Here is a 13,299-nt window from a genome sequence, read left to right on the forward strand (position 1 = left end):
GTGCCCTTTCTTTCTTAAGTTGCAGGTATCAGTACATTTTACTCCTAAACACTTTCCAGATGTGTGCTCAGTCATGTCTGACTCTTTGAGACACCCTGGACTGTAGCCTGCCAGGCTCCTTTGTCCATCAGATTTCCCATGCAATGGAGTGGGTAGCCATTTCCTACTCCAGGGGATAGGGTTCAATATTTGCTTGTTATTCTTTTGTTTTACTTTTGAGGTAAAATATATCAACATTAATTGTACATTTGCTGAGTTTTGACAAATGTAACTGTGTAACTTAGCTCCCTACTAAGATGTAGAAGATTATTTCCACTCAAGATTAAGCTTCCTCTTGCCCCTTCCCTAGCAGTCCTCTCCCTTTACTCTTAGAGGTAACCACTGCTTTGATTTTTTTCCCATCATTGATTAGTTTTACCTATTACAGAACTTCATATGAATGGAATCATATAGCATGAACTCTTTTGTATAAGACTTCTTTGAAAAGATACATGCTAAGAAAAGACTTCTTTGACTCAGCTTGAGGTTTCTGAGAATCATCCAACCATGTATCTGTCATTTGTTCCTTTTTATTGCTGAATAGCACTCCATTGTGTGACCACACCACAGTTTGTGTATCAGTTATCCATTTATCCTTTCTCCTACTGATGGACACTTGAATTGTTTTCAGTTTCTGTCTATTAAGAGTAAGGTGGCTATGAATATTCTCATACAAGTCTTTTTGTAAACATATATTTTCCTTTTTCTTGGGTAAGTATAGAGGGAGAAAAATGCTGGGTCACAGGGAAGATGTGATTTAGTTTTATAAGAAACGGCCAGACCTTTTCCCAAGGTGGTTGTATTTTTTTACACTCCCACCAATAATGTATGAGGATTCCAATTGTTTGTGGTTACTTTTCCATCTCTTTGCTTCAATCCCATACTTAGCTTTGTCTTGTACCCATGACATGCATTTACTCTTAGAATAGGGCCAGGCCTGTTTGTGGTTTATTACTTAAAGTCTCCCCCCCGTCACCCATTTTGCTGACTACTAAATGTATATCCAGTCCCTAGATGGAGTTGCTAGAATGTGAGTCAACTCTGTGCGATAATAGCTTTTACTGAAAGTTTACATGTGCCCAGCACTGTGTTAAACACTTTATATGCATTATCTGACTTAATCCTTACAGGAACCCTGTGAGGTAGGTACAATATCATTCCCATTATACAGTTGAGGAAACTGAGGCCCAGAGAGGTTAACTTGCTCAGAGTCACAAGCTTGTAGGTGGCCACGACTTACCTGAGTCTGTAATGCGCTGCATGCATGCCATGTCACTTCAGTTGTGTCCAACTCTTTTCCACCTCATGGACTGTAGCCTGTCAGACTCCTCTGCCCATAGGATTCTCCAGGTAAGAATACTGGAGTGGGTTGCCATTTCCTCCTCCGGGGGATCTCCCCAACCCAGGGATTGAAACTACATCTCCTGAGGCTCCTGTATTGCAGGCAAACTTTTTACCACTGAGCCACAGGGGAAGGCGCCCGTAATGTACTACCACTGTGCTACAATGCTGCTGTCTAATGTCCTTTGTCCAGAGGCTAACAGGAAAAAAAAAGAACTTCTCTGTTCACTCCCAACCCCTTTATTTTTCAGCTGAGAATATGGAAGTCCAGAGAGGAGAAAGACTTGACTGAAGTCCCCAGGTGCCTCAGTGGTTAAGAATCCACCTGCTAGTGCAGGAGACACAAGAGACCAGGGTTCGATCTCTGGGTTGGGAATATCCCCTGGAGAAGGAAATGGCAACCTGCTCCAGTATTCTTGCCTGGAGAATTCCATAGACAGAGGAGCCTAGTGGGCTACAGTCTCTGGGGTCACAAAGAATCAGACATGATGGAGCACACACACACACACACACACACACAGCCATCAGAATCCTACCTCCTAGTCAGGAAATCTTTCCACTCCAGTACACAGCCTCCTTCAATGTTTGGGGCAATTCGGATTTTATTTCTACCTTTTTAATGATGACAAGAATCTGAAAACCATTTTGAGATCTCTGAAAGAAGTGTGTGAATATAAGAGAATGGAGTAGGGTCGACCTTCCCTTTAGGGCCAAAACATAAGGTCACAAATTAAATTGTCAAATCTGTGTCATTCATGCCTAAACATTATCTTGAAAAATGTTTCTCCCGCCCACTCAGTCTTCTCTGGAAAAGGAAAGAAAACAAATGTGCAGACTTGAGGTCTTCTGTGGGAAAGGAGTTGGAAAGGAAGAAGCCGGGGGCACTTTTCTCTTGGACTGCCACAGCGCCATCTGGTGGAAGGCTTGGGTTTTTGTTTTTCTTCGTTTTTCTGTCCACAGGTTTATTGCCGGTTTCTGTGCCAGGCCCTGGGTTAGGAGTGGAGGATCCAGATGAGCCTCGCTTCCTCCCATAATGAAGCTAACGTTCTACGGTGTGGGGGTTACCCAAACCCTTACAACACTGCGTGGTAAAAGTCCTATTAGAGACAAATAAGGCAAGCTTGCATTTTCGTTCTGGGTTGGCCACCTACCAGCTCTGTTACCTTGAGCAAAGTCACTTAACTTCTCTGTGTCCCAGTTTCGTCTTTTGTAAAATGGAGATAATAATAGAAGTGCTCACTGTAGGGTTTTGTGGCAGGATTGAATAAGATAATGCTGAGAAAGCACTGAGAATAGTGCTTTGAGCATATTAAATGTTTAAGAATGTCAGCCGTGGTTATAGGCATGCTCAGTTGTGTCTGACTCTTTGCAACCCCATGGACTGTAGACCGCCAAGCTCCTCTGTCCATTGGATTCTCCAGGCAAGAATACTGGAGTTGGTTGCCATGTCCTCCTCCAGGGGGGATCTTCCCGGATCAGGGATCAAACCCATGTCTCCTGCACTGGCAGGCAGATTCTTTACCACTGATCCACCTGGGAAGCCCTCAGACATGGTTACTTCATCATTAAAGATAAGCATATGGTGCTGTGGGGCCCAGAGGAGGGGCATTTAGCTCATCCTCAGAGAGCTCATAGCAGCCGTCCCTGCGGATGTGACATTTGGGATGTCTTGAATAGGAAGTAGTCATTCAAACCCTTCCTCCACATGGAAAGCAATGTCTGCAACATGTGGGTAAGGAAAACAACAGCATTCACCTCCCCTCGCCCCTGCATCATGAAGGGCTGGCATAGCATCCTTGTCTCAGGAGTGCCAGGGGCTTCAGTGAGGGCCTCTGAGCTGGAAGATGCTGTGGGAACATTTAAGAATTATTGGGTTTGGGACCCAGACCAAGTGAGAAATTGGTTCCCACAATGGATAAGCAAAGCTTGACTTGAAATTAGATACTAAAAGAAAAATCAAGACCAGTTGTGTCAACTGGTGTTTGTTTTAATTCTGACTTTGGGGGAAATAGTGCTTCACTGGTTCTTTATTCACCCAACATAGGCATGCTGAAGCCTGGTAAGTTCCCACTGCCTCAAAACATGAACATTTCTGGACCCCTCTGTTGCTCTCCAAATTGTGCCTGGCCCACATCATGACCACATCTGATTCTATTCATATTCTTTTCCCTGCAAACTCTTAAGCCTTCTATGTTATCCCAATTTTACTCATCCTTCATGGTCTAGACTTTCTCATTTGTTCATGAAATATTTTCTTTTTTATATTGAGGTATAATTGACATATAACATTTATTAGTTATAAGTGTACAACATAATGCTTCGATATTTGAATATACCGTAACATGATCACCACAATAAGGTGAATGAACATCTGTCACCACACACAGTTACAAATTTTTTTCTTGTGATGAGAGTAATATCTACTTCCTTAGCAACTTATGAATATGCAGTACAGTATTATTAACTATAGTCACCAGGCTGTACGTTACATCCCCAGGACATATTTATTTTATACCTGGAAATTTGTAACTTTGACCCTCTTCACCCCTTTCTCCCACATACCTCCCAACAGCCACCAATGTTTTTTGTATCTATGAACTTGTTTTTCTTTTTTTTTAGATTTCACACATAAATGAGATCATGCAGTATTTCTTTTTCTCTGACTTATTTGATTTATTCCATTGTACATATACACCACATTTTCTTTTTTCATTCATCCATCAGAGGACACTTAGTTTGTTTCCATATCTTGGGTGTAAATAATACTGCAGTGAACATGGGGATGCATATATCTTTTCAAGTTAGTATTTTCATTTTCTCCAGATAAACACCCAGAAGTGGAATTGCTCAATCATATGATAGGAACCTCGATACTATTTTTAATTGTTTGAGGAACCTCCATACTATTTTCCATAGTGGCTGCACCAATTTACATTCCTACCAACAGTGCACGAGTGTTCCCTTTTCTCCACATCCTCACCAACACTTGTTATTTCTTGTCTTCCTGGTAATAGCCATCCTAATAGGTGTGAGGTTGTAGCTCACTGTGATTTTGACTTGCCTGAAATATTTTCTGAGAATGTACTATGTGCCAGGCACAGTGGCAGACACTAGAGATATAGCAGTGAACAAGACAGACACAGTCTGTCTACCTTCCCAGAGCCGACAGTCTGCCTGGAACTATGACATGAAAACAAAGCATTGTGACCATGAGTCACCAGAGTTTTCTCAGAGGAGGGATCTGTCTAAAACAGTGCTTTCCAATTGTTTTCTTCACATAGCACACATAGATAACATATATGACCCCTAGGATAAATGGGTAAGAAAGTAGCCTGCCAGGGAGCTCTGGCCACTCCAGGGGCAGAGGGCACCAATATCTCAGGCATACCTAGCATCTCTGGTTGAGAATCTCAAGTTATAACCCATGGCATTGTTGTTGCTCTCATCTCACCTCGTCCTTGTAGGCTGATGGGCACAGAAGGGATGCTGCTGCAGATGAATACGCAGTCTTTGTTATTAACTAGAAGTTGGCAAGAGTCACTTTTGCCTCTTCAGGATTAGGTTTTAGACTGGAGCCTCCAAGGAAGGCTTCCTGGACAACTGAAGCCTAAAAGGATTCTCTGCTTCTTCCAAATTCCTCCATACTGACTGTCTTCAGTTCACAGTTCAACTTCTGATTCACCCGCATAGTCTGCTATTGCGTGCTGACGGCACAAGAACATCATCTCCCCTATAGCATCAAGCAGTGCTATACAAGAGAGGGCTCCGAAATACTTCTTCAGCGCCATGTTTCAAGACCAAAGAAATCTTATTGGAACTTAAGAGGGTCTTAAAATACAAATAGCTTTGTTATCTAAGAATCATTCAGTGCTGAAGCCATCTTTTAAAACTTGAGAAAGTCCCAAAGCTGCAAGAGAATGAAGTAATTGGCCTTCTTCCTGGAAACAGGATGCTGAAGCCCCACAGCTCCAGGCCAGTTTGGAGTTTTTCTTCTCAGAACACAACCAAAGGTCAACCAAGATATCCCACAACCCCAGGAGATAGGGTCGAGGGAGCTATTGTTTATATCATAAGCAAAAGGGAAGAATTCACAAGCAAAGAGAGCCCAAGGGGTGTCTTGCTGAGAAAACAAAGACTCCTGCTGAAATGAAACAGAAGAGTCTGCATCCTTTCCTTCCCTTGGACTCCCTGAGAAAAGTTCATTCTCTCACCATCATGAATCCTAATGGCCAATGAAATGAAGATTTGGGTGAGAAATGATGTGATCTTGAGGAAGGCTGGGGTTCAAATGTGACCAATTTTAACTCATCTCTGCATTGCCTGCTCAAATAGTTCATGATTCAGTCACTAGACAAGGAGGCTTCCTGATTTCCCTTTCTGGCCCCGTCTCTCCCCCATTCTTTTAAACAATTTTTTTTAGAATATTTATTTATTTGACTGTGCCAGGTCTTAGTTGCCACACACAGGATCTTTAGTTGCAGCACAGGAACTGTTAGTTGTGGTATGTGGGATCTAGTTCTCTGACCAGGGATCAAACCTGGGCCCTCTACACTGGTAGCACAGAGACTTAGCCACTAGAGCACTAGGGAAGGTCCTCCCCCCATTCTTGGGAAGCTACATTGCTATTTTCCTATGTTGATGAGTACAGTTCATCATCCCAAATTGTAACTGGGCATTGGAGTGCCCCATCCTAAGGAATGTCAAAGATACGGCTAAGGTAGAGCTGTTGGCCATAAAGAAAATATGTGTGGACATGTCTGTAATAGATATGTATGTATACATATACATATATCTGATTCTAAGCTTCTTATAACTCCATGAGCTAGCAAAAAGCTGGCCACAAGAAGAAATACCTGACTTCAAAAGAATCATTTTCATAATTCTGCTTCAAAAAGTCTCTCTGGAGAGACACACAAATAGGTCAACATATTATCTCTTCTTTTCTCGTTTTCCTTGTCCCTAAGAATCTCTTGACTCTTATTATTATTGTTGTTGCTGTTGATTTCTCACAGCCCCAAGGCAAAAATATGAATTAGATAAAGTTGATGGTTAGCACTTCCAAGTGGTCCCACCACTAAAACCCATTTCTGATTCTTGATACCCTTAGAGTGTCTTCCAAGAAACAAACTGATTCAAGATTTCATTCTCTCAGAATCTCTCACGTTTTCAGGTGTCAAAAGAAATAGATAATCTGTCATACAAAAGAAAAATCAATCCCATATCAACAGTAGAGGGTTAGGGGAGCCAACAGTTAACCGGGAGCCTCCTATCTTGGTAAGCTGTGAAGACTGCCCTCTCTTCTGTGAATTATTTTGTATAATAGTTTAATCTAAGGACAGGTGTTAAAGGAATTTACAGATCTAGGGAAAAGGTCACTGTTGACCAGAGAGGATGAGGCACGGATACTGTTTTTTGTTTGTTTGGGTTTTGGTTGTTGTTATTGCTGTTAAACTTCCCATGTGATTCCTAAGTGAAGGCAGGATGAAGAACAACTTGGAGGGATGAGCTTGGCAGATTGGAAAACACAGAAATGAAAGAGAATGGAAGGTTTCTGTTGTGGAGATATAGTAAGACAAGTAAAGAGAGAGCTTCTAATTCAGGGACTTGAACCAAGACATTATGATTTGAATAAAAACAGCATCAACAAGGTAATATTTTAAGAAGGTTAGTCTGGCAGAACTCTAGAAGATGGAGTATACTGAGTATACTGGCTGTGATGGAAAGAAAAGACTTGCCAAGATATATTGAAAAGGAAAAATGATAGGATACTGAAAGAGGTACTCCTGAGGTCAGTAGGTGCCCAATATGCTACTGGAGGTCAGTAGAGAAATAAATCCAGAAAGAATGAAGGGATGGAGCCAAAGCAAAAACAATACCCAGCTGTGGATGTGACTGGTGATAGAAGCAAGGTCCGATGCTGTAAAGAGCAATATTGCATAGGAACCTGGAATGTCAGGTCCATGAATCAAGGCAAATTGGAAGTGGTCAAACAGGAGATGGCAAGAGTGAACGTCAACATTCTAGGAATCGGCGAACTAAAATGGACTGGAATGGGTGAATTTAACTCAGATGACCATTGTATCTACTACTGTGGGCAGGAATCCCTCAGAAGAAAAGGAGTAGCCATTATGGTCAACAAAACAGTCTGAAATGCAGTACTTGGATGCGGTCTCGAAAATGACAGAATGATCTCTGTTCGTTTCCAAGGCAAACCATTCAATATCACAGTAATCCAAGCCTATGCCCCAACCAGTAACGCTGAAGAAGCTGAAGTTGAATGGTTCTATGAAGACCTACAAGACCTTTTAGAACACCCCAAAAAATGTCCTTTTCATTATAGGGGACTGGAATGCAAAAGTAGGAAGTCAAGAAACACCTGGAGTAACAGGCAAATTTGGCCTTGGAATATGGAATGAAGCAGGGCAAAGACTAATAGAGTTTTGCCAAGAAAATGCACTGGTCATAGCAAACACCCTCTTCCAACAACACAGGAGAAGACTCGACACATGGACATCACCAGATGGTCAACACGGAAATCAGATTGATTATATTCTCTGCAGCCAAAGATGGAGAAGCTCCATACAGTCAACAAAAACAAGACCAGGAGCTGACTGTGGCTCAAATCACAAACTCCTTACTGCCAAATTCAGACTCAAATTGAAGAAAATGGTCTAGGGAAAACCACTAGACCATTCAGGTATGACCTAAATCAAATCCCTTATGATTATACAGTGGAAGTGAGAAATAGATTTAACGGACTAGATCTGATAGATAGAGTGCCTGATGAACTATGGAATGAGGTTCGTGACATTGTACAGGAGACAGGGATCAAGACCATCCTCATGGAAAAGAAATGCAAAAAAGCAAAATGGCTGTCTGGGGAGGCCTTACAAATAGCTGTGAAAAGAAGAGAGGCAAAAAGCAAAGGAGAAAAGGAAAGATAAAAGCATCTGAATGCAGAGTTTCAAAGAATAGCAAGAAGAGATAAGAAAGCCTTCTTCAGCGATCAATGCAAAGAAATAGAGGAAAACAACAGAATGGGAAAGACTAGAGATCTCTTCAAGAAAATTAGAGATATCAAGGGAACATTTCATGCAAACATGGGCTCAATAAAGGACAGAAATGGTCTGGACCTAACAGAAGCAGAAGATATTAAGAAGAGGTGGCAAGAATACACAGAAGAACTGTACAAAAAGGATCTTCACGACCCGGATAATCACGATGGTGTGATCACTCATCTAGAACCAGACATCCTGGAATGTGAAGTCAAGTGGGCCTTAGAAAGCATCAATACGAACAAAGCTAGTGGAGGTGATGGAATTCCAGTAGAACTATTTCAAATCCTGAAAGATGATGCTGTGAAAGTGCTGCACTCAATATGCCAGCACATTTGGAAAACTCAACAGTGGCCACAGGACTGGAAAAGGTCAGTTTTCATTCCAATCCCAAAGAAAGGCAATGCCAAAGAATGCTCAAACTATGGCACAGTTGCACTCATCTCACATGCTAGTAAAGTAATGCTCAAAATTCTCCAAGCCAGGCTTCAGCAATACGTGAACCGTGAACTTCCTGATTTTCAAGCTGGTTTTAGAAAAGGCAGAGGAACCAGAGATTAAATTGCCAACATCCGCTGGATCATGGAAAAACCAAGAGAGTTCCAGAAAAACATGTATTTCTGCTTTATTGACTATGCCAAAGCCTTTGACTGTGTGGATCACAATAAACTGTGGAAAATTCTGAAAGAGATGGGAATATCAGACTACCTGACCTGCCTCTTGAGAAATCTGTATGCAGGCCAGGAAGCAACAGTTAGAACTGGACATGGAACAACAGACTGGTTCCAAAGAGGAAAAGGAGTACGTCAAGGCTGTGTATTGTCACCCTGCTTATTTAACTTATATGCAGAGTACACCATGAGAAATGCTGGACTGGAAGAAACACAAGCTGGAATCAAGATTGCCGGGAGAAATATCAATAACCTCAGATATGCAGATGACACCACCCTTATGGCAGAAAGTGAAGAGAAACTAAAAAGCCTCTTGATGAAAGTGAAAGAGGAGAGTGAAAAAGTTGGCCTAAAGCTCAACATTCAGAAAACGAAGATCATGGCATCCGGTCCCATCACTTCATGGGAAATAGATGGAGAAACAGTGGAAACAGTGTCAGACTTACTCCTGAGAATCCTTTGGACTGCAAGGAGATCCAACCAGTCCATTCTGAAGGAGATCAGCCCTGGGATTTCTTTGGAAGGAATAATGCTAAAGCTGAAACTCCAGTACTTTGGCCACCTCATGCGAAGAGTTGACTCATTTAAAAAGACTTTGATGCTGGGAGGGGTTGGGGGCAGGAGAAGAAGGGGACAACAGAGGATGAGATGGCTGGATGGTATCACTGACTCGATGGACGCGTGTCTGAGTGAACTCCGGGAGTTGGTGATGGACAGTGAGGCCTGGTGTGCTGCGATTCATGGGGTCGCAAAGAGTCAGACACGACTGAGTGACTGAACTGAACTGAAGAAACTAGTTGGGAGGTTAGTATAGCTGTTTTGGTGACTCAGACGGTAAAGAATCTGCCTGCAATGTAGGAATATCAGGCTCAATCCCTGGGTTGGGAAGATCCCCTGGAGAAGGGAATGACTACCCACTCTGTTATTCTTGCTCGGAGAATCCCATCGACAGAGGAGCCTGGCGGGCTACAGTCCAGAGGGTAGCAAACAGCCAGAGAAGACTGAGCGACTAAGCGCTCAGGCATGCACAGGTGATCGAGGTGAGAAGTAGTGAAGGTCTGATCTATGGTAGTAATTGCGGGAAGAGCATAGGAAATGAACTTCAGGTACATGAGGTCAAGTCTCCCCAAAACTAAGCCCAACTGAGACCGAAAGCAGATGCAAACAGTGAAATATACTGACATACTCCAGGTATTTTAAGTTCACCCAAGTTGTCTGTGCCCTATTTCACAGCTGCCTAGGTCTGCTTTCTCCTATTCAAGCTCACAAAGATGTTACTCATCAGATGAGCCTTTCAGGTTTTCCCACACCCTTAAACACATTTCTTCCCAAAATTGATCAGCTTGAGATCAGCCTAACTGGTTCAACCTCTTCTCCAACACACCCAACCTTCAACTTCTCCTATCAATCTTGCCTCCTCAGGCCAGACATGTCTGATCCTACTCAGGATGCTCGTGTAAACAAGATATAGGGCATTTTCAGGATGCCAGAAGATTCTCTCATGCCCCTTTCTAGGCAATACCACCACTTTCTTCAGAGAAAACCATTATTCTGGGTTCTATCACTGTTGTGGCCATTCTTCATATAAACTTCATATAAATAGAATCATAATGTACTGTGAATAGCTTCTTTCGTATAGCATAATTATCTGTGAATATAATTCACCCATATCTTTGCATGTAGCAGTTTATTCTTTTTGCTTGCTATGTAGCATTTCCTTGTATGAATATACCACAATTTATCTATTCTCCTGTTGATAGCCATTATAGTTGTTTCCAATTTGTGGGTCATTATGAACAGTGCTGACATGGGGTTTCCCAAATGGTTCAGCCAACATCACCTTACAGCAAAGCTTTTTTTAACAAACTCTGCCCATGTTGTTCTGGGTAATTTTCTTGAATACTTGAAATCCCCCCCTTTTTTTGGTTCTCTCTCTCTTGAAGTTCTGTTGTTCAAATGATGAATCACCTGGACTGACTCTTTAATACCCTTACCTTTTTGTTCCTATTTTTCATCTTTAAAAAACTGTTTGGAATTAGGTAGTAGTGATAGTGGCACAACGTTGTTGTGAATATAATACCACCTAATTGCACACTCAAAAATGGTTAAAGCAACATTTCATTATATATTATTTTACCACAATATTTTGGCCCCTCCAAAAATTCTACTTTCTGAGAAAGTTCCTCTACCAGATCTTTCAATTTTCCATTTTAGCCATCATATTTATAGTAAGAGCTGGGCTTTGTTTTCTATAATTACTTTTTCTGCAGCTCTCTGCTCTTTTTAATGGGAGTTTTCAAGTTTTTTTGTGAAAATTTTTTTATCTTACAGAACCAATTTACTCCAATTTGCTCTTTTCTCTAGTTTTCAAAGGTAATCCTTGCCTTCTCATCTAAGAAGAAAATACTAGCACTGACTGGGAGATCTAACAGTGTGGTTGTCTCTGAGGTACAGGAGGTGGGAGGATGAGGGTAAGGGATAGCTTTCTTTCATGGACTTCATATGATAGCTGACTTTGAACCTGTGCTTTCCAAAGAGTGGCTTGCAGACTCTCTAGAGCTGTGCTACCCAGCATGGAGATGAAATGAAAAACTCAGTTCCTCAGTCACACTAACCACATCTCCAATGCTTGATGGCCACACGTGACTAGTGGTACTATAATGGATAGCAGAGATACAAAACATTTCCAAACTCGAGAGTCCCATCGGACAGCACTATCTTGTGGGATCATGAAATCAGTGTAGAGGGTGACAACCAGCATTTAAATAGATGAAATAGCATCACTGGTCATCTCATTGTTTTTTTCCACATAAACATTGTCATAAAATATTGTTTCATATACACAGAAGCAGGGGCTTCCCAGGTGGCTCAGTATAAAGAAACAGTCTGCCAAGGCAGGAGATGCAAGTTTGATTGCTGGGTTGGGAAGATCCCCTGGAGAGGGAAATGGCAACCCACTCCAGTATTCCTGCCTGAAAAGTCCTATGGATAGAGAAGCCTGGTGGGCTACAGTCCATGGGATCACAGAGTCAGACACAACCGAGGGACTGAGCACGAGCAGGATACACAGAAGTGTATGGTCACAGCATCGTGGATCATGTTTAAAAAAATAGAAAGCACAGTTGAATTGTGTGTGCACAGCCATGCTTTTTAAGGAGAGAACATAGGAGTAACAGAAACTCTTGGTACCTAGTAGCATGGCATCATCTACAGCCTCATATCCATATAGGAAACTTGGGACTGAGGGCATCTTAAAAAAACAAAAAATCACCTTGGGATAGCAAAATCACAATAAGAAAGCTAGATGTGATGGGACTTAGGGTCAATTACACTCCTTATTTCTTCTGTCATTCATTTTTCTCTATTTACAAAGGGCTTTTTTTTTTTTTAAGTCCAGTCTTCCCCCTCTCTTTCTTTGATATAGGAAAAAGAAACTAAAGCTAAGGGAGTGTTATGAAATTTGTCCATGGCTACAAAACTAGTGACAGAGTGAGCCCAGGTCTCCTCACCTCTAAATCCAGAACTCTCTCTACCAAGTCTTCAGGCGCTAGCAGTTCTTTGAGTCCCTGAGTGTGCCAGCCAATATGTTAAATAACTTGACTGATGAATGTTACCTGGATACAACAATGATGATAACAGCTAACATATGTTTTTGTTGGTGCTGGTAACATATGCTTACTATGTTTTAAACAATTTAACTCATTTTACCCTCACAACCATCCTATTATCAATCAACCTCATTTTTCAGGAAGGAGAAATGCAGCGGAGAGATGTTAATGAACTTGCCCAGTCACACACCTAGTGAGTGGCAAAGCCAGGAAATAGACTCAGGCAATGGTTCCCGGTCTCTAATACCATTTTATATACACCCTCGTATAACTCAGGTAACTTAATTTCTCCCTAAATTTTAATTAGCCTGAAGGTAACAATTATTTATTAGCACATGCTAACAATCCACACAACATGACTATGTTTTGTCCCACAGTATCAGTGCTACAAAGGAATTTTACTCTATTAACTGTATGAAAGTAACAGCTTTGGGTTCAATCCTCCAAACTAATGGATGTGATTTGTACAAACCAGGTTATCTGCTAATGCAATTCTATAAACCTAAAGATGAATACTTTTGAAATATGTGTTTAAAAGTTTGGTTAACATTCCTCAAATTTGCAGATTTTATCCTGGCACATAAT

This window comes from Capricornis sumatraensis, chromosome X (genome assembly GCF_032405125.1).
Source record: "Capricornis sumatraensis isolate serow.1 chromosome X, serow.2, whole genome shotgun sequence".
In the NCBI taxonomy this organism is placed as follows: Eukaryota; Metazoa; Chordata; class Mammalia; order Artiodactyla; family Bovidae; genus Capricornis; species Capricornis sumatraensis.